The sequence below is a fragment of the Myotis nattereri genome (assembly GCF_964212035.1).
Source record: "Myotis nattereri genome assembly, chromosome: 2".
Lineage (NCBI taxonomy): Eukaryota > Metazoa > Chordata > Mammalia > Chiroptera > Vespertilionidae > Myotis > Myotis nattereri.
This window is the reverse complement of record NC_138076.1, coordinates 92,910,880-92,932,699: the sequence shown is the minus strand read 5'-3', so window position 1 is coordinate 92,932,699 and position 21,820 is coordinate 92,910,880. Positions and strand designations below refer to the sequence as shown.

The 21,820-nt window shown below is 40.4% G+C and overlaps 1 pseudogene across 1 annotated transcript in view; it reads right to left on the bottom strand.

Annotated features, from left to right (window-relative positions):
* Positions 1-3,518, bottom strand: part of LOC308513779 (ER lumen protein-retaining receptor 2-like) — a 60,486-nt pseudogene extending 56,968 nt beyond the window's left edge. Inside the window, exons 1-3 of the transcript in view lie at positions 3,507-3,518; positions 3,176-3,381; positions 2,554-3,003 (exon numbers count right to left, since the gene is read on the bottom strand). The product of the transcript in view is annotated as an ER lumen protein-retaining receptor 2-like (transcript). The remainder of the gene's footprint in view (positions 1-2,553; positions 3,004-3,175; positions 3,382-3,506) is intronic.
* Between the last annotated feature and the right edge of the window lie 18,302 nt (positions 3,519-21,820).

Here is a 21,820-nt window from a genome sequence, read left to right as displayed (position 1 = left end):
GCTCCAAACTTAGTAGTAATAAAAAGTATTCTGTGGTTGTAGTCCTCCATGTCTGTATTTCCCTTGGGCAATGAGAAAAAGAAGTGACTGGATTTGGGTATTGGTAGTATCCTCTGCACTATATTTTTAATTTCACCCATTATTTTCCTTTTTAACGTAGTTTCCTTCATCTTGTTCATTAGTTGAATCTTTATTGCACAAATAACAATAAAGACCTTTTCAGAAGTCTTTATGTATCTTCTTGCTTCCTTATATGTTTTCACACCTCTGAAGCCTTTAGAAATATTAAAATTTGAAACACACTTGAAATTGAAAAAAATTTTTCGATTGGGGCAAAATCTCTATATACTTATGAAGGTTTTTTAATCCAACATGTTATTTTCTTAAAATATATTTTATTGATTTTTTACAGAGAGGGACAGAGAGTCAGAAACATCAATGAGAGAGAAACATTGATTAGCTGCCTCCTGCACACCCCCTACTGGGGATATGCCCGCAACCAAGGTACGTGCCCTTGATCGAAATCAAACCCGGGACCCTTCAGTCCCCAGGCCGACGCTCTATCCACTGAGCCAAACCAATCAGGGCCCAACATGTTATTTTAAGTGAGTATGTTCATTTCATCCCATCAACATCTTCACTCAAATCACCAAGAAATTCTGAGTTTAGGGTATGTATTTTATAGAATAATTTCCACAATTTATTACTGGATCAAATTTGACTCTAGATAACAGATTTCAACGGAGGGACTTTAATTCTTTTACATATTTTTGTTTTAGCAGGGAAAGTTGTCCAAGGGCTTGGATCTTATTTGTCCCTAATTGATGTTGACTAGAGATAAAAATATAACCAGAATAGATTTTTATAGTAACTCTATATGCATAAAACTTTAAAAAAACTTTATGATATGCCATATATTACATGGATACATGAAAAAAAGGTATCTTGAAGTTTTAGGGGGTTTCTCCTTCTAATTGTAACATAGAACATGTACTTTCCTTAATAACTTTTATTTTAAAAGATAAAGGTTTCGAAATTCTTATCCCTTTCTAACCTTTAAAATCCTGAGGTCAGTATGTAACTGCTCGCCAATGTGAGCTTGATACGATACAGTCTCTGAAAACAGAACACCGTGTGCTTGAAAATACTCTGATTCAAGTACTTACGTAGCTCATAACTCCTTTTGAGAAACTGAAAGTCGTCTATGCCAGAGACCAGAGGTTAATGGAAGAAGGATTGAATATCTTTTAATATTGTAATCACAAAGTTCCCATCAAGGCAGGCTACAAAATTTTTCTAGGCCAGACTAAAATGAACATTTAGGACCCCTAGTTAAAAATTTATTAAGAATTTCAGGAGAGTGACGGCAATCATTAAACTAAGTTAGGGACTCTTTTAAGAATGGCAATTTTCAAGAGAGATATTTTTTCCTTGTAGTTGTCTAGTCCCTCTTTCTGGTTCAGCTGGGTACTTTGTAACTCAGTGAATGTCTTTAGTTGTTTAGAACAGTCCAGGGTGATTCATTCCATGGCTTATCTTGCAGTAACAAGAAAACAAGTGACTTCTGAATAATAACATTAACCTGCAAAACACTTTTGATCCAGACCACATTTTATTAAATTTAGAAAGCATCAGCTCTAAGAAACACCATTGTTTTACCAGTATGTACTATTAAGAAAGAAAAGATGTTAGTAAATATGAAACATCGTCCATTGAAAATGAACTGTAAATTTAGAGACAGTAAACTGTTAAAGATCTTAGAATTGATGAAAGTGTGGATCTCAATAGAGAGCTCTTGCAACACGGAGCTACCTACCATTAGACCCTACCAAATGAAGCTGAGAAGCTCTTTCGTTCATAGAAATGAGGCATGGAGGGTTAAGGAGATGTACTAAGGTCACCGTGTCTCATGGGTAGAGTAATAGGGTAGACCACTGGTGCTGAACTGAAAGCTTTCCCCCTACAACTCAGCTGCTGTCTCAACAGGGTTAGAGAAGGTCAATTGTAAAGAAAGAAGAATTGACAAAAACTAGATGAGAAAAGAATAAACATGCACATGAACATTAATGTATTTTACTATATATAGTATATGTATATTATATATAGTAAATATATATGTGTGCATATGTGGTATATGTGGTGTATATATTATACACATATGTATATATTTTAATACATATACGTGTATTTTAAATGGCATTTGGGAAGCAATATTTTTGTGTGAAGTTTAATCAATTTATGCCTCATTTAAATTAATTTTGATCTGTTGATTACATATATATTTTTTCAGGCTGTTGATTTACATATGCATACACACATGCAATATATCTTTTTTGAATGAGTAGTATGGTGTATAAACATCATAAAAGTTTAATGTAAGCCACCAATCAACATCATAAATGTTTAATGTAAGCTACAGAGCCACTGATGACTATCTGCAACAAGAGTTAAGTTTCTGATTTTCCACTTGGAGCATCTTGTGCCTTTGCTGTGGTAAGAATTCTGTCCAAGCACCCCGAAGGACAGGTGCTGGTGATGGTCTTTGGCACTTACCCTGGCAGACTGAGCTTCTTTTCCTTGAGTACTTGTGTGATTACAAGTAGAAGAAGCCCCAGTAGAGGCTGGACAATGCTACCACCCCAGCAATGAGGTCAAAGAAGCCCTCACAGTAGAAGTGCCAGGCACAGTTGACGAGGTAGAGCTCCTGGTAGATGCCCAGGAAGAAGAGGTAGTGGGCGGTGATGGTCTTCGCCTCCCCAGTCTTGCTGATCATGAAGAGCTGCAGAAGGATGGCCACCGATTCCTGGTAGATAGAGAAGGTCCACAGAATCTTAAGAGGAGAGAAATCACGATTGACTAGAAATGAGCGGTCCTCCCACAGGGACCACCAGAAACTCCACTCAGAAGGTATCATGGTTTCCATCATAAGTTGCCTTAAACTTCATGTAGATCAGGTACACTGTTACATAGGAGCAGGCAATGCAGATACGCTTCCTAGATGTACTATGCACTGAGTGGCCAGATTATTATGACCACCCCAATCAGTACTTCACTGACACTTCCAAAAATATGAACATTGAAAACTTCCTAAGCAAATACCCTCAAGGTTTTATTATTATTTGCATAACTAGTTCACTTCATTGTACTGATGGGGTGGTCATAATGATCTGGCCACTCAGTGTATAATGAAATAAATGAAGTAAAAAGATCCAGGTATGGAGTTGTGAAGACCAGTGCAAAGAGAAGCTGGCTTTTTCCAGAAATACTGGTGCGGGAGCGTGTCTTCCAGCTCTTCAGCAGCAGGATGAGGATGGCTAGGTGGGACAGGTTCAGGTCAGCAGGGAGATGCTCACGGTGGCACCAGGGGCCCCTGGGAGGAAGCTGCGAAGATGGCGAGAGCGGGCGACGTGGCCAGGGACATGGCCAAACTCCCCCTTTTCTTTTTCATTTTGCTTTTCTTTTGCTTCATATTTGGAGAGGAAGAAAAGACATCCATTCTATTATACCTTAATTTTCATCTTGTAGCTGTCACCTGATTGTCATTGGCACCAATGTTATGCCAACAGGAACTCCCAATTTGGGGTGCAGTAAAGAAGGAAACATTTTATTCAGTGCAAACAGCTCAGTTGTGATGTTGCATGCTGTAAGGAGGCCCTGGGGTGAAGTACCTCTCAGTCCAGACAGCTCTGCTCTGCTCTACCCCACCTGCTCCAGGTCTTCCTGCCCTGTGCCAGTTGGCTCCAGGGAGATGTCTTTGGTGTTTTAGCTGCAGTGAGAAACACAGTCTTCAGTCTTTGGTGGAAGAGTAAGTGCAATGTCCCAGCCAGAGGGAAGCCGTTTTAGACAGAGACAGACAGAAGTCCCTGCCCCTGGTGTCTGACTAGCCCATTTTCATGCAAATGAAGTCTCCAAATGCTCACAGTTTGATTGGTCCAAAAAGCACTATCCTGATTGGTCACAGTAGAACTGCTTTGATTAGTGAAGAAACTGACAGAAATATAGCTGCACAGCTCTAATGGAAAAAGAAAGTCTTAGTCCCATTGGTTGAAATAGGATTCTAGGAACCCCTTTATAAGGGCTGGCTCAGAGGGCAGGAACACAGTACAGACAGGCAGTTCAGTGCAGAAGGCAGGTTGTTCAGTGCAGACTTCTCCCTGAAATGCAGTTTATGTGAAAGGTCCCTGTGTAGAAATGACGGCTATGCTCTATTTTCTTTTTTAATTGATCCCAGTTAGCCACCAGGAGCTCTTCTTAGTAAGTATTTTATTTCTTAGGTTCCACACAGCTTATTATCTTAATCAACACGTCACAGCTAAGTGCATTAATTTCTGAGGAAAATTCTAGCAGGTTCTTGTAACTGTTCATGAGCCGTGGCTATTTACTGCAATTAAAATTTTCTGTCATGACCTGAAACGAACTTTATGTGTTCAATTGGCAGGAAGGTTAAAAAAATAGCATTCATAAGTGACTGTATCCTTTCTTGGCTCTTGGGGATCTGGGATAAAAGGAAGGAGGTCAGGGATCATGAAACAGTAACCACCCAAAACCAGTTAAAATTTTATCTGAGCCCAAATGAGGCTCCAGCACAATAGTGTGCATTGAAAGAGAGGCTGCCAGGGCTTTGGAATGCAGAAGCTTCTGGGGAGAGAGGTAGAAAAACCTGGTCTACAAAGGGAAGGTTCCCGTCAAGAATGCAACCAGACATTATGAGCCACTCGCTGTATTGTTAGTCACTGGGGCTCCATGGAAAACTTGGAACATTGAAGGAAGGGAGCTGACTCCCTGGAAGCAACTAAACAAGGACTAGGAGTTTGAGTCACTACTAACCTCTAGTTTGGTGCTCTATACCCAATCCCTCTCCACTTTCCGACTCCCCATCTGTAAAATAAAAGAAACAGATGCTAATTTACCTCCTAGGGTGTTTTTGTAGCATAATGTCTAAAACAGGCTTGGAAGGAATAAATGGAGTAATCTGAGGCCACAGTTAAGATCAGTTAAGTGGAGAATTAAAGTTCATGATGCTTGAAAGAAAGAATGCAAAACCCCAGATCTACAGTGTCCTGTCCCTAAAGAAACAAGGAAAATATAAAAAAGAAAGAAAAAGGAAAACTGAAAGAAGAGCCCAAGGGGCATGATTTGCTTCAGAGGTGAGATATGGTCAAATGGAGTCTGTAGATCAATGGCAGGCATGCACTGAGAACCTCGAGGGGTGGCAGTAAGTTTATAAATTATAAAATTTACAAGATTAGGAAACAGTTATGATTGTAGGTGGCAATGGTAATTGAGAGAAACAAAAGAAAAAATTTATGTCAGTCTGTATACAGAAGGCAACAGAATCAGATAAGAGGAAAAGAAGCAAAAAAGATAAAGGAAGTGGAATATATAGGATATATGCAAATTCAGCATAAAATCGTGCGCGCGCACACACACACAAACTTAGTTTGTTTAGAGTAAAAAACAACAACAACTAAACTAAAAGAAACAAAAAAGCCTCAGTCCTCCTTCCCCAACAAAATAGATTGCTTGAATTAAATAGACAAATTGGTTATCTGGTTGCTTTTGGTCTTGGAGATTCTGAGGAGGACCAAGTAAAACAAAATGAGTCATGGATCAGAACCATCTAATTTGTCTGCAGCGTAAAGCAGAACAAAGCAGATGTTTATTCCCTCTGGCTGAAGCCACAGACATGGAGGGAAAATGATTGCATTGTGGGAAATTAAGCAGGATAGGTTAGGGGCGGATGGTTCTCTAGTAGAGTTGGCAGCAGACTGTGAAAAGTAGACTGTGCCAAACAGAGCAAAGGGACCAATGCTGCCTTCCTCTGCCAATGATAGTGCCCAAATCCCCAATGCTGAGATATGTACAGGGGAGCAAAGCCTAATAAAGTACTGATTTGGAAACCAACCCAGATACAATCTTATTTTTCAGGCAATATGAATGAAAAATAAGCTTTCAGGATCAAGTCTGACAGTTGACACACCCATTTTTTTTTCATTTCAGCATATGATTAGATGGCCAAGGCAAAGGCACATGAAATCGAAGTCACTAGCATCCTGGTTAGATATCAGAAAATGCTTTCATAGCATGATCATCTTCCACGGAATTTCAAAACCGGGGTGTTTCTCTGTCGCACTTGAATAATTTGTGGCTTCCAGGAAGTCATAAGGCTTGTTTGAACTACACATGTACTGGATACTGAATGTTTTTCTTTGAAACTCAAGAGAAAAGGTTCAGCAGAAAGTAACAGTCCCACACACTTCCTGCCCCTGTGCCTTTTCTACACTGATAACATCACATTCCTAAGTAGGCACAGCAGGTAGACAGTCCTGTGAAGATGGGCAAAATTCTCCCAGATCTCTGTGTCTTCAACACATTTTCTTTCTTTGAACCCTTTTCCAAAAAGAAGAAAATTTTCCTAGCAATAAGGCTTTGGGATAGATGAATTAGACATAGAAAATGCCCTGGCTTGATTGCAGTCTTATCTCAGATGAAAGTGAAGAAGAGAGGCGGGAAGTGGGGTAAGTGGAGGGAGCCCTGCCTCAGCAACTGGCAGCACTCGTGGTTCAATTCTCCTCAGGGATGGATCACTCTTAAATTAAGACGTTAGGCAGTGGGCCATGAAAAAGTAGTTTTGGGACATATCTTAGTACCTTTCACCAAAGGCTAATATCTTCTATGACATATAACCATTTTAAGGTCTACAAATTAATATACTATTCAATAAAAGAGCTGTCTATAAGCTCAGAGCAGCAAATGGAAAATTCTGGGGGATTTTTCAAAGTTCTCACATTAAAGGAGATGGGGACACATCATATTTTCTTAGTTTGAGAAAAAAAAAGAACAAATATCATTTCCTAGGAAAATGGTGTTAACCTCATAATTGGTACGCCCTTGATTCCCTAACCACCCCTACCCTGCCCTTTTGTTTTTCTATGAAATATAAATGAATACAATTTTCCCTGGAAGTGAGCCCTAAGGCTAAATTTTATGCTGCTTATTTGAAATAATTTAAAACAAATATTTTTGTGAACTTTGGATCCTCAAATTGGGAAGTAATGTTTATAAACAGACACTAACATGGTTGATGACATAGTTGTCTAAAAAACATAAGCCTTCCTTCCATCTGGCCCCATGAAATAGTATTTGTAAATGATGAATTTGTGTGTAAAGGAACAATTTCCTGTAAATCAATGTACCTTACTTTAGATTTCAGTTTAATACCTAAAACCCTCCCCTTGGAAAACAAACGGCATACAAGTTACGTATGATCTTCCTAGAAAAAAAGCCATGTTATATGGGTGATTTAACTAGATTTTCAATGCTGTCTCATTGGACACCTGCATTTCTCAATAAAGTTCCAATTAAACCAAGATAGTAGAATAAATTTGGAATACCTATGTTGATAATAAATGGACACAGACAGATTCTTTGGGCATTTTCATTGTAGGCTGCACCCTAATAAACAAATAACAAATGCTTTTGATGACACCATTGCTATGAAATGGCTTTTGGTTTTCTAGTTTCATACCTTCTCAGAGCTGTTTAAGTTATTAAACAGAAGAAAAATAAACAAGGGCTGCTCACCATGATTGAGGGCAAGCTTGATGGAGCCAATCCACAGGAAAATCCTTCTTGATTTTCAGTCATACTATCCCTGGCTGGGAGCTGAAGCTAGTCTCACATTTTAGTTGTGTGAGAATAGCAGATTTCAGGGGGTGGGGGTGTATTTGCCAAACTGTTGTATGATTCTGGTTGTCTGTTAAAAGAGAACAGAGCAAAAATCATTCTCTTATATTCAGAAATCAAATTCCTCACTCCAGAAAATTTAGATATTAAGTAAGTACATTGTTGTTTCATGCCACTCAGGAATCTTTGCACCAATTGGGAGAGAGATAAATACACCAAAGGGCATTTTGACTTTGGAGCATGTAGTTACATCCTAGAAGCTGCAGTCTTTTGCACAGTTCCTGGGAGCATGAAGAGCTGTACAGATCACGGAATCAGTAGAGGGAGGCCACAAACTAAGTTTAGTGGCACTTTCCATTTGTTAGGAGAAAACAAGAGAAGGTGAACAATGAAATTCAGTGAGCTATTCCTCAACTCCCTGTTTCTTTCAGAAGCATTGACTCATGGGTCATTTCCTGGGAATTTTTATAGTTCAAAACTCCTTTCTTCTATAATATAAATAGGATTACAACCTGGGCTAGGATTTTGAAACTGGTTTCTATAATATCAGATATTAGCAGTAGGTCTTGTTCCATGACTATTTAGGTATAATTTGGCAAGTAATTTTATTCAGTCCTCATTTTTGCCTCCAATAAAGTGATGACAAATAACCTGCAAAGGGTCTTATAAAAAGAAATATGGACATTTATATAAATTATTTTTCTCCTTATATTAAAATAAACACAAAATACTTTGTAGGGTTATTATTTTTATTTTCAGTAACATTAATCCCAAGACAAGCATGATTGTAGTATCTTATATTCCTGTAGTGCTCTATGGTTTATAAAGCATTTTTCACATGAACTAACTCATCAGATGTTTATGAAAATACTAGAAGACAAACTAGATAGATCTTATTTTTCCATTTCATAAATAAAAAAATGAAGAACTAGAAAGGTTAAATGATTTACTTTAGGCCACACAGTCTTGAAAAAGGACTTAGCCCGTCTGGAGTGGCTCAGTGGTTGAATATCAATCCATGAACCAGGAGGTCCCTGGTTCAATTCCAGGTCAGGACACATGCTTGAGTTGCGGGCTATATTCCCAGTGAGGGGAGTTCAGGGTGCCTATTGATGTTTCTCTCTCATTGATGTTTCCATCTCTCTATCTCTCTCCCTTCCTCTCTCTCTAAAAAATCAATAAAAACATATATATATACACTAATATATATATATATATATATATATATATATATATATATATTAAAAAACCCTGGTTTATGATAATTGTCAATTAGTCTTTCACTCCTCTTGGGTGTCAAAGTTTTATCAGGTCGCTAAATTTGTCTGTACTTCCTGAGCCAAGTTGCTTAAAATCCTAATATTCTGATTTTTCAAGTGTTGCAATTTTAGTACAGAAATAAAACTGTGACCAGTCTTCTGGGTTGTGAACCTAGGTGTGAAAGACCTGGCAGCATGGTAAAATTCAAACTTGATGTCTCATAAACAAACTGACTTGATAGATAGGGGATTTTAAACTCTGAGCATATAATAGAAAGAAGTAATAATATGCAACGATTTATTCTGTGCAAAACTTATTGAATTTTTCCACAGCTTGCCCTTTAATAGTTCTTCAGAGTCTTCTTGTAGAATAAGTTCCCACTCCTCTGGCCTTACTTTTTGGTCTTAGGGTAGACCTCTAATAAAACAAGACCATTCAAAAATCTCTTTCCAGAGAGTAGTGGGCCTGTAATGGGTATATTTCTGGAGCGATGGTTCTCATCGCATGTATTCCAGAGCAGAAGAACGAGAGAGAGAGAGAGAGAGAGAGAGAGAGAGAGAGAGAGAGAGAGAGAGAGAGAGAGAGAGATATCTTGGGAGAAGAGATGAGAATTAGAGGGAGTACTGACAAGATTTCCAAATCCTAGACAAGATTTCTAAATCCTAGTTCTACTGCCTTCCTAGGGACTTGTGAAATTCCTGCCATTGGGTTCTGGGATACAGGTCTGAAGCCTTACTAATATATGAATCTACCTGTATTCAAAGTGCATAAGATAACCTTTCAATCCAACTAAAACAATTGTTCAAAGTAAGTGCCTTCTCAGACAGAATATTTCACATTCAGCTCTTTAATCCATGCCATGTGTCATAAACACAGTGAAGCATTTATGTAATTACGTGAAGGATAATGGAAATTAAAAGGAGGAAATGTGGTCTAGTGGTTAAATTTGCAGACCAAATGTCAGGAGTTTTGTTTCTGTGTTTTATGTGACTCTTAGGACATATACTTAGCTCTCTGCTGTCAGCCCTAAAGTTACAATAAGTTTGTCTCCTACTTAGCTGAACATAGATAGACTTTGATACTCTGGGACCTCTTGGATAGTAGAAGATGCCCTTGCAATTGGAGAAGTCTTAAAGCCTGTGCAGAGTGAAGGGCTAATTTCACAGTTGGCCCATGCTTCATTATTCCCAAAACAGAGGACAGTATAAATCATGCTTGATGGGTCCAGCTTCAATTATGGGAATCAAAGCCAACCCACTTTTTATCATGTGACATAGTTACCAGCTCAACACAGAAAAAAAATTGTGTTGCGGAACTGACAGATTTTTGTATATATGTGAAAAGAGACAAGTGCTCTTTTTAAACGCTACCCCTCTGCTTTCATAGAACATTTATTTGTCTTTCAAAATCATTACATGACAGCACTCTTTAGTAGAAAATCCTTTAAATTTCCAATTATGATTTTCTGATTTGCTTAGAAAGGGCACCAAAAGTTCCCACTTACAGATGACATAATTGTTTATGAAGAAAATCCCTGCCCAGAGTGAGCAGAAGGAAGGAGATAATAAAGATTAGAGCAGAAATAAATGACATAGAGACCAAAAAAAAAAATACATTAAATCAATGAAACCAAGAGCTGGTTCTTTGAAAGGATAAACAAGAATGATGAACCTCAAGCCAGGCTCACCAAGAAGCAAAGAGAGAGGACCCAAATAAACAAAATCAGAAACAATAGAGGTGAAATAACAACAGACCCCACAGAAATACAAATGATTGTTAAAAAATACTATGGACAGCTCTACTCCAACAAACTAGACAACCTGGAGGAAATGGAAGAATTCCTAGAAAAATACAACATTCCAAAACTCAACCAGGAAGAATCCAAAACTCTCAATAGGCCAATAACTATGGAAGAAATTGAAGCAGTCATCAAAAAGCTTCCAGCAAACAAAAGCCCAGGACCAGACGGCTTCACAGGGGAGTTTTACCAAACATTCAAGGAAGAACTAAAACCTATCCTCCTCAGACTACTACAAAAAATCCAAGAGGAAGGAACACTTCCAAGCTCATTCTATGAAGCCAGCAGCACCCTAATACCAAAACCGGGTAAAGACAACACAATGAAAGAGAATTATAAGCCAATATCCCTCATGAACATAGATGCCAAAATCCTCAACAAAATCTTAGCAAATCGGATCCAGCATTACATCAGAAAGATCATACACCATGACCAAGTAGGATTTATCCCAGGGATGCAAGGATGGTACAATATCTGCAAATCAATAAACGTGATACATTACATAAAGAAATTGAAAGAAAAAAACCACATAATCATATCAATTGATGCAGAAAAAGCATTTGACAAAATCCAACACCCATTTTTGATAAAAACTCTCAGCAAGGTGGGAATAGAAGGATCATACCTCAACATAATAAAAGCCATATATGACAGGCCCACAGCCAACATCATACTCAATGGACAAAAGCTAACACCATTTCCCCTAAGGACAGGAACAAGACAGAGATGCCCACTCTCACCACTCCTGTTCAACATAGTCCTGGAAGTATTCGCCATTGCAATTAGACAAGAAGAAGAAATAAAAGGCATCCAAATTGGAAAAGAGGAAGTAAAACTCTCTTTATTTGCAGATGACATGATATTATAAAAATATACCTAAAGACTCCATCAAAAACTATTAGACTTAATAAAAGAATTCAGCAATGTAGAAGGATACAAAATTAATGCCAAGAAATCTATGGCATTTCTATACACCAATAGTGAACTTACAGAAAGAGAGACCAAAAAAAAAACAATCCCATTTACCATCGCACCAAAAAAATTAAGCTACCTAGGAATAAACTTAACTAAAGAGATAAAAGATCTCTACTCAAAAAACTACAGGACATTGAAAAAAGAGATAGAGGAAGACATAAACAGATGAAGAACATAAAATGTTCTTGGATTGGTAGAATCAACATCATTAAAATGTCCATACTACCCAAAGCAATCTTTAAATTCAATGCACTTCCCATTAAAATACAAATGGCATATTTCACAGACCTAGAATGAACTCTCCAAAAATTCATCTGGAATAAAAAAAGACCCTGAATAGCTACAGCAATCGCAAGAAAGAACAAAGTAGTAGGTGGGATCTCAATACCAGATATCAAGATGTATTACAAAGCCACTGTTCTCAAAACTGCCTGGTACTGGCACCAGAACAGACATATAGATCAATGGAATAGAATAGAGAGCCCAGAAATGGACCCGAAACAATATGCTCAATTAATATTTGACAAAGGAGGCAAGAACATACAACAGAGTCAAGATAGTCTCTTCAATAAATGGTGTTAGGAAAATTGGACAGATACATGCAAAAAAATGAAACTAGACCACCAACTTACACCATAAACAAAAATAAAGTCAAAATGGATAAAGGACTTAAATATACGATGGGAAACCATAAAAATACTGGAAGAATCCAAGGGCAACAAAATCTCAGACATATGCCGAAGCAATTTCTTCACCGATACAGCTCCTAGAGCAGGGGTGGGCAAACTTTTTCACTCGAGGGCCACAATGGGTTCTTAAACTGGACCGGAGGGCCGGAACAAAAGCATGGATGGAGTGTTTGTGTGAACTAATATAAATTCAAAGTAAACATCATTACATAAAGGGGTACGGTCTTTTTTTTCAATAGTTTTATTCATTTCAAACGGGCCGGATCCGGCCCGCGGGCCATAGTTTGCCCACGGCTGTCCTAGGGCATTGGAAACTAAAGAGAAAATAAACAAATGGGACTACATCAAAATAATAAGCTTCTGCACAGCAAAAGAAACCATCAACAAAACAACAAGAAAGCCCACTGCATGGGAGAACATATTTGCCAATGTTATCACCGATAAGGGTTTAAAGTCCAACATTTATAGGGAACTCATACAACTTAATAAAAGGAAGATAAACAATCCACTCAAGAAATGGGCAAAGGACCTAAATAGACACCTTTCAAAAGCGGACATTCAGAAAACCAAGACACATATGAAAACATGCTCAAAGTCTCTAATCATCCAAGAAATGCAAATCAAAACAACAATGAGGTACCATCTCACACCTGTCAGAATAACTATCCTCAACAAATCAACAGACAACAAGTGCTGGAGAGGATGTGGAGAAAAAGGAACACTTGTGCACTGCTGGTGGGAATGCAGACTGGTGCAGCCACTATAGAAGACAATATGGAGTTTCCTCAAAAAACTAAAAAAGGAACTCCCATTTGACCCTGTGATCTCACTTCTAGGAAAATATCCCAAGAAAACAGAAACACCAATCAGAAAGGATATATGCACCCCTATGTTCATAGCAGCACAATTCCCCATAGCTAAGATCTGGAAACAGCCTAAGTGCCCATCAGTAGATGAATGGATTAGAAAACCGTGGTACATCTACACGATGGAATACTATGCTGCTGTGAAAAAGAAGGAATTCTTGCCATTTGCAACGGCATGGATGGAACTGGAGAGCATTATGCTAAGTGAAATAAGCCAGTCAATGAAGGAAAAATACCACATGATCTCACTCATTTATGGATAATAGAGACCATTATAAACTTATGAACAAAAATAGATACAGAGGCAGAGCAGCTTCGAACAGACTGTCAAACTACAGTGGGAAGGCCAGGGAGGGTTGTGGGGCAGGAGGGGAGGGTAAGAGATCAACCGAAGGACTTGTATGCATGCATTTAAGCATAACCAATGGACATAAGACACTGGGGGGTAGGGGAGGCCAGGGGATTGTCAAGGGTGGGAAAAAAAGGAGACATATGTAATACTCTTTGTAATACTTTAAGCAATAAAGCAATTTAAAAAAAAGGATAATCCCCTAAAATAATACTTAGGTATCTTGTTAAACAAAAATAAAATATGTACTGGATCTGTATACTGAAAGTTTTCAAATGCTGATAAAGAAATCAAAGAATATCTACATAAATGGAGAGACATACTGTGCTCATTGGTGGGAAAATTTAAGATAGTAAATATATCAATTCTCCCTAAATTGATTTATAGGTTTAAGGTTATTCTTATAAAAATTAGAGGCCCAGTGCATGAAATTCATGCATGAGGCAGGGGGGTTGTCCCTCAGCCTGTCCTGCACCCTCTCCAATCTGGGTCATCCCTCTCACAATCCAGGACTCTTGGCTCCTAACCACTCACCTGCCTGCCTGCCTGATTGCCACTAACTGCTTCTGCCTGCCAGCCTGATTGATGCCTAACTGCTCCCCTGACAGCCTGATCACCCCAAACTTCCCACCACTGCCGGCCTGATTGCCCCCAACGACCCTCCCCTGCCAGCCTGGTCTCTCCCATCTGCCCTCCCCTGCTGGCCTGGTTTCCCCCATCTGCCCTCCTTTGCTGGTCTGGTCACCCCTAACTGCCCTATCCTGTCGGCCTGGTGGCCCCCAACTGCCCTCCCCTGCTGGCCTGATTGCCCAGAACTGCCCTCCCCTTCCGGCCATCTTGTGGCAGCCATCTTGTGGCAGCCATCTTGTGGCAGCCATCTTGGCTGTCATCTTTGGCGGCCATCTTGTGATGTTGTGAGGTCATTGTGCAAGGGTGGGAGGACCACCTAGGCTTTTATTAGTAGAGACTAGAAGCCCGTTGCACGAATATTCACGCAATAGGCCTTCCTTCCCCTGGCTGCTGGCACCAGTTTTCCTCCAGCACCCGGCACCCAGGCCTTTGGTTCGGCCGCAGCAGAGAAGCCAAGCCTCGAGGCTAGGCTTCTCCATTGCAGCTGCAGTGAGGCTTGGTTTCTCCACTGCAGCCAAGTCTCTCCAGTCTTCAGTCTTCAGTATTCAATCTTCAATCCAGCCAGAGCCTTCAGTCTTTGCTCTGTGCCTGTGTCTGAAAATTAACTGCCATCTTTGTTGGGTTAATTTGCATACTCATCTGATTGGCTGGTGGGCGTAGCGGAGTGACACCAATTTGCATGTTTCTCTTTTATTAGTATAGATACTGGCAAAGCTTTTTGGTATACATAGACAATCTTATTCTAAAATCTACACTAATAAAAGAAAAAGATGAAAATTGACCATACCTTTGTGACACCCACCAGCCAATCAGGAGTGAGTATGCAAATTAACCTAACAAAGATATTGGGTTAATTTGCATACACAGGCACCAAGCGGCTAGGGGCAGGGTGACTGCTTACATGTATGCTGGCGCCAAGTGGCCTGGGTCGCAGGGATGTGTGTCCTTGGGACCCAGGCTGCTCTGAACCTGTAGGCCCATGCAGAGGCCCCAAGCAGCTGGGGTCCCCGAACGAGCCCTGGGAACTCCGGGCCTACATGCACAGGCACTGAGCAGCCAGGGGCGGGGCAGGAACACCCTCCGCATTGCCATGGCGGGCCTGTGGGCAGTGCTCATGTGCCGAGCAGCTGGGGCACTCCCACTGCCCTGGCCGCTCCTGGCCTACCCACATAGGTGGCGAGCGGCCTGGGTCCCAGGGATGCCACTGGAGTGTCCAATCCTGTCAGCCCAGCTGGAGGCTGGGGGCTGAAGTTCCCAGTCCTTTGCGTTTCTGCAGCCCCTGGACCTGAAGCGAAAGCCAAGAGCGCAGGGAGCACCAGGAATGCTGGGAATCGTAGTTCTGGTGGCAGATGCATTGTGTGATCTCCTAGACACTAGAGCAAAGTGAGCCTGGAGCAAGTTACTGTTGCAGGTGGGGGATGGAGGGAAAGCAAAGGTGAGAGACAAGTAAAGTCAGAGTGTCAAGGAAAAATTAAAAGGAAGATATCCTGCAACTTCTATGAAATCTCTACCAATGAAGCAAATAAAAAAAATTAAAAAAGACCTCTACTATTCTGTGAGTACCAGACCAAACTGGGTTGGAGTCTCAGACAATTCGCTCATAGGATTGCAAAGACAGACAGAAGCTTCCGGATTGGAGAGGGCTCCCCTGAGGGCTCCCAGATTGGAGAGGGTGCAGGTCGGGCTGAGGGACCCACCCCCCATGCACGAATCTTCATGCACTGGCCCCCTAGTGTATATATAATAGCTAAATTAACCTTGATAAAAATAAAAAAGAGAGAAGAACCACTCTGCCTGCTCTTGAGGCTCACTGTAGAGCTCTAGTAATCAAGACAGGTGGTGGTATTGGCATAAGGATAGGCATATACAGCAATGAAACAGCAATGAAACAGAATAGAGAACCCAGATGTAGACCCATACAAATGTGCTCCTTTGATTTTTTTGGGAAAAATGCAAAAGCAATTAAGTGAATAGCTTTTTCAACAAGTGATAATGAAGCAATTGGAGTATCTATAAGTAAAAACAACAACAATCAAAAAAGTAATCCTCAACCTAAACATCAGGCATTATACACAAATTAATTAAAAATGGATCACTAACTTAAAAATAAAGTGTGAAAATATAAAACTTTTAGAAAAAAACTTAGAAGAAAATATTCAAGATATATATATTCAATATATCATTGTCAAGATAGGCAGAAAGGCCTTAGACTTGATTTCAAAAGTGTGATCCACAAAAGGAAAAACGGATCAAATAGACTTCATAAAAATTTAAAAAGTTTTACTATGCAAAAGACCCTGCTAACAGGATGCAAAGACAAGCTGCAGACCAAGAAAGAATATTTGCAAACCACATATTGACAAAGAACTAGTATCTGGACTGTATAAAGTTATCTGAAAATTCAATGGTAAAAAAAAAACACCCCAGAAATAATCTAATTAGAAAATAAGCACTATAGGTGATTTATAGGCAAATACATATATGAAAAGATGCTCAGCATCAATAGCTATTAGGGAAACGAAAGTTAAAACAAATGAAATTCCACTCACACCTATCAGAATGGCTAAAATTAAAAAGGAAAAAGAATGGTGAAAGTACCAAATGTAGTAGATAAAGCTGGGTTACTCATACATTGCTGGTAGAATTTAAAATGATACAGCCACTCTGGAAATAACTGGACAGTTTCTTATAAAATGAAATACTCAATTACCACATGTTCCAACAATTTCAATTTTTTGGTATTTGTCCCAGAGAAATGAAAATATACACTCATACCAAAATGCATACTAGTACATAAATGTTTATAGTAGTTTTATTTGTAATAGATCCAAAATGGGAAGAATCAAATGTTCTTTAATAGGTAAATGGTTAAACAAATTGTGGTACATCCATACCATGGAATATTATCTATAATAATAAAAGTGTAATATGCTAATTAGACCAGATGTCCTTCTGGACATCCTTCCAGATGACCTTCCATATGAAGCCGGGGCTGCAAGGGAAGCCCAGGTCTTGAGTGCCTGCTGCTGGCCAGAGGGAAGCCCAGATCCCAGGTGCCAGAGGGAAGCTGGTGCTGGGGTAAGAAAAGCCTACTCTTGCACTAATTTTGTGCATTGGGCCTCTAGTTAGACTAGTGGTTCTCAACCTTGGCTGCACATTAGAATCACCTGGGAATCTTTTAAAAATCCTGATTTCTGGGCCTCATCCTCCAGAAATTCTGTTTCTTTGTTACTAATGTTGTGGCCTCACCTCATAACAAAGAAACAGAATTTCCGGAGGATGAGGCCTAGAAATCAGGATTTTAAAAAGATTCCCAGGTGATTCTAATGTGCAACCAAGGTTGAGAATCACTGAGTTAGACAATAAAAAGGAATAGACTGTTAATTCACACAATAGCTTGGATAAATATCAAGTGAATTATACTGAGGGAGAAACAACAATATCAGAAATGGTTACATACTGTATTAATTTTCTGTTACTCCAGTGATGAATTACCACAAACCTAGTGGCTTAAATAACACAAATTTATTATCTTACAGTCTGGATGTTAGAAATCCAAAATCAGTCTCTAAAGCCTTAAAAATTAATGATGTGTACAGGGTTGCTTCCCTCTTGGAGACTCTGAGAAATTCAATTTCCTTGATTTTTTTAGCTTCTAAGAATGTTGACATTCTTTGCCTTGTGACCTCTTCCTGGTGTCCCTCCAACCTCTGTCTCTGTCATGGCATCCCTGCTTTCATAACTCTGATCTCTTGTCTCAGTCTTATCAGGTCTTTTATGATTATACTAGAGGCCTGGTGCACAAAATTTCCCTCTCACAGTCCAGGACCCCTCGTTCCTTACCGCCTGCCTGCTCGCTGCTCCTTACCACTCAGCTTTCTGCTCCTTAGCGCTTCCACAGAGGCTGGAGAGGCTCCCACCACCACTGCTGCACTTGCCAACCATGAGCCCTGCTTCTGGCTGAGTGGTGCTCCCCCTGTGGGAGCGCACTGACCATGAGGGGGCAGCTCCTGTGTTGAGCATCTGCTCCCTGGTGGTCAATGCACATCATAGTGACTGGTCATTCTGGTCATTCAGCCTTAATGGTCACTTGGGCTTTTATTATATAGACTAGAGGCCCGGTGTACAAAATTCATGCATGAGAAGGTGGGGGGGGGCCCCTCAGCCCGGCCTGCACCCTTTTGTAATGTGGGACCCCTCAGGGCATGTCCGACTGTCGATCAGGCCTAAACCCGCAGTCAGACATCCCTCTTGCACTCCGGGACTGCTGGCTTCTAACCGCTTGCCTGCCTGCCTGCCTGATCACCCCTAACCACCTCTGCATGCCTGCTTGATGCCCCTAACTGCTCGCCTGACTGCCTGATCACCCCTAACCACCTCTGCCTTGGCACCAGGTCTAATTAGCATATTATGTTTTTATTATTATAGATTACTAGAGGCCCGGTGCACAAAAATTTGTGCACTTAGGAGGGGTGTCCCTCAGCCTGGCCTGTGCCTTCTTGCAGTCTGGGACCCCTCAGAGGATGACCAACTGCTGGCTTAGGCCTGCTCCCCGGGGGATTGGGCCTAAGCTGGCAATCAGACATCCCTCTGGCAGCCAGGCAGTCCTCGGGGGATGTCCACTTGCCAGCGGGGAGCAGACCTAAGCTGCAATCGGACATCCTTAGTGCTGCTGAGGAGGCAGGAGAGGCTCCCACCACCACTGCTATACTGGCAGCCATCAGCCTGGCTTGTGGCTGAACAGAGCTCCCCCATGTGGGAGTGCACTGACCATCAGAGGGCAGCTCCTGCATTGAGTGTCTGCCCCCTGGTGGTCAGTATGTGTCTAGTGTCCAGTAATTCCCAGTCTTTCTGCTGTTAGGGTCAGTTTGCATATTACCATTTTACTATATAGGATAGAGGCCTGGTGCACAGGTGGGTGCCGGCTGGTTTGCCCTGAAGGGTGTCCTGGATCAGGGTGGGTGTCCCCCTTGGGTGCCTGGCCAGCCTGGGTGAGGGAATGATGGCTGTTTGCAGCCGGTCACACCCCCTTCAGGGTTGGGGTCCCTACTGGGGTGCCTGGTCAGCCTGGATGAGGGGCTGAGGGCCATTTTCAGGCTGGCCGGCGACTGAAGCTCCCAGCCTCGCCTTTTTTTCTTTTTTTTATTCTGGGATTTATTTACCTTCTATAATTGAAACTTTGTTGCCATCACTGGAGCTGAGAGCTGGCTCCTACTCGCTCCAGCTCTGTGGCCACAGCCTGCTGAAAGCAGGTATCTGGGTTTTTTTTAGCTTCTATAATTGAAACTTTGTTACTTTTGGAGCTGTTGCTTTCAGAGCTTAGAGCCGGGCCACGGCAGTCAGGGAACCTTGGCTTCCTCCATCACTGGAGCAAGCAAGCCTCCTGCTCGCTTCAGCTGCGTGGCTGCCGGCCACCATCTTGGTTGGGTTAATTTGCATATCATGCTGATTAGCCAATGGGAGACATAGCGAAGTTATGGTCAATTACCTTGTTGTCTATTATTAGATAGGATTATAGATTGGCCCCATCCAGATAATCAGGAGATTATCTCAAGATCCTTAGCATAATCAAATCTGTAAAGTATCTTCTACTATGGAAGGTAATGTGTTTACAGGTTCAAGGGATTAGGATGTGAACATCTTTGGGAGGCCATTTTTCAGTCTGTCACCTAGACTGCTTGATTCAATTTATATAATATCGCTGAAATCTCAACATTATAGTACTGGAGAACAGAGTAGTGGTTGCCAGGGTGAGGGAGAATGGGTAGGTGTAGCTATAAAAGGGCAACATAAGGGCCCCCTGTGGTGTTGAAACTGCTCTGCATCTTGATTGTGGTGGTGTGCACATACACACACACACACACACACACGAGCATAAGTCAAACTGGACAAATTTGAACAAGTTTAGTGAATTGTATCAGTGTTAATATCCTGATTTTGATACTTGAACTATGGTTTTGTGAGATGTTATTTTTTATTAAGGGAAACAAGGTAAAAGGTAAATGTAATCTTTATTTCTTACAACTGCAAGTTAATCTATGATCATCTGGAAATAGGAAGTTTAAAAAACAAAATAAAACAAAAAAACTCAGAAAGTCATACTTACTATTGTAGAAATATAATAATACCTTTGGTTGGATTCCAAACCCATCTGGTCATCAGAATTATTTGGGGAAATTGTAAGAATACAGGTTCCCTGACCTCCATCTTTAACACAAGTGATTAGAATATGATAGAATAAAGGCCAGGAATCCCCTCCTTTAAAAACTTTCCAAGTGATTTATTATCAATGAGGTTTAGAAATCACTATATTATATGATTTGCTGCTTTTCTCAAAACAGTTTTCATGTGGTATTTTTAGTTTACATAAAATTTCAAGAAGCACATAGGTCCATCTTACCAAGATGACAGTAGAAGAATAGATAATCCCTCCCCACATAGTCTTCAGATGAAGTTATGAATAAGACTAGGGAAAAACTGAGTAAGAATGGAGAAACATGAGATATTGGGTATACAAAATTGTCAGGTTGACAATTCATGTCTGAATTAACCTACTAGAAAGATGGCTGTTCTGAGGTTCTCCCTAGCAGGTGGTAGAGGGGAGCTGTTGCTTGAAGGAGAACCCTAGCAAGGCAGAGGTAATAAGTGTGGATATTAAAAGGGACACATTGATTAAAGATGCTCAGGGTTCTGCTCTGAATGTGCAATGTACTTATGTTATTGTGCATAATTATTTGAAGGCTCTATTTATAGCTGTGAGAGTCAGGGTATAATGAGAACTTCCATTTTAAGATGCCAAATAGGTGAGAAAACCAAAATAGCCAGATACAAGAGCTGGAGAGGAGAACTGATATAATGACAAAGGTAACTTGAAATTTTATGAGTGAAAAATTTTAGAGTACTTGGGTGGGAGCCAATAGAAATGTCCGTTAAAAGATAATGTGGGTCTATTGTGCCTGCTGACATAAAATAGGTATTGTATGAATAAAGTGAGAACCCTATAATTTATGAGCTGACACTAACTCATTTCAGTTAATTTGGAAACTTCCCCTAAAAAGCAGGACCTGTGTCCTATCCACAAAGTTAATAAAAAAAAAACAACAAAAAAAAACCCTGATTGGGGTAAATTAAGATAAATAGGCAATTAAAATTAGATGAAAGGACAGTGTACCATATTTCTACACAAGTTTGAGTATTAATAATAACCAGATACATGCTAATTGTTACTTTCCTGATTGCTGCTCATTTATCTTAACACTAGAGAGGTCTAAGATCCAGCTGATATTTGAAACTTCATCAGAAAACCCGGTGAGGTGGGATTACCTATCCTATTACCCACCTTAGGCTGCATTTGCCCAATGTTCCTAAGGGTGGAGGGAATAGGTCTTATTATTCCCTGCTCCTGCCTATATCCCTCCATTGGAAAGGCAGCCAGCTGGAGCTATAAGAGATGCTCCCCTATTCCCACCAGATGCCCATCACTTAATAAAGGGACACCCTTCTCTGGTATCATTTCCCTAGAACCATGGTCTCTGCAAGTATAGCTGTAGTCACTGACCATATATGG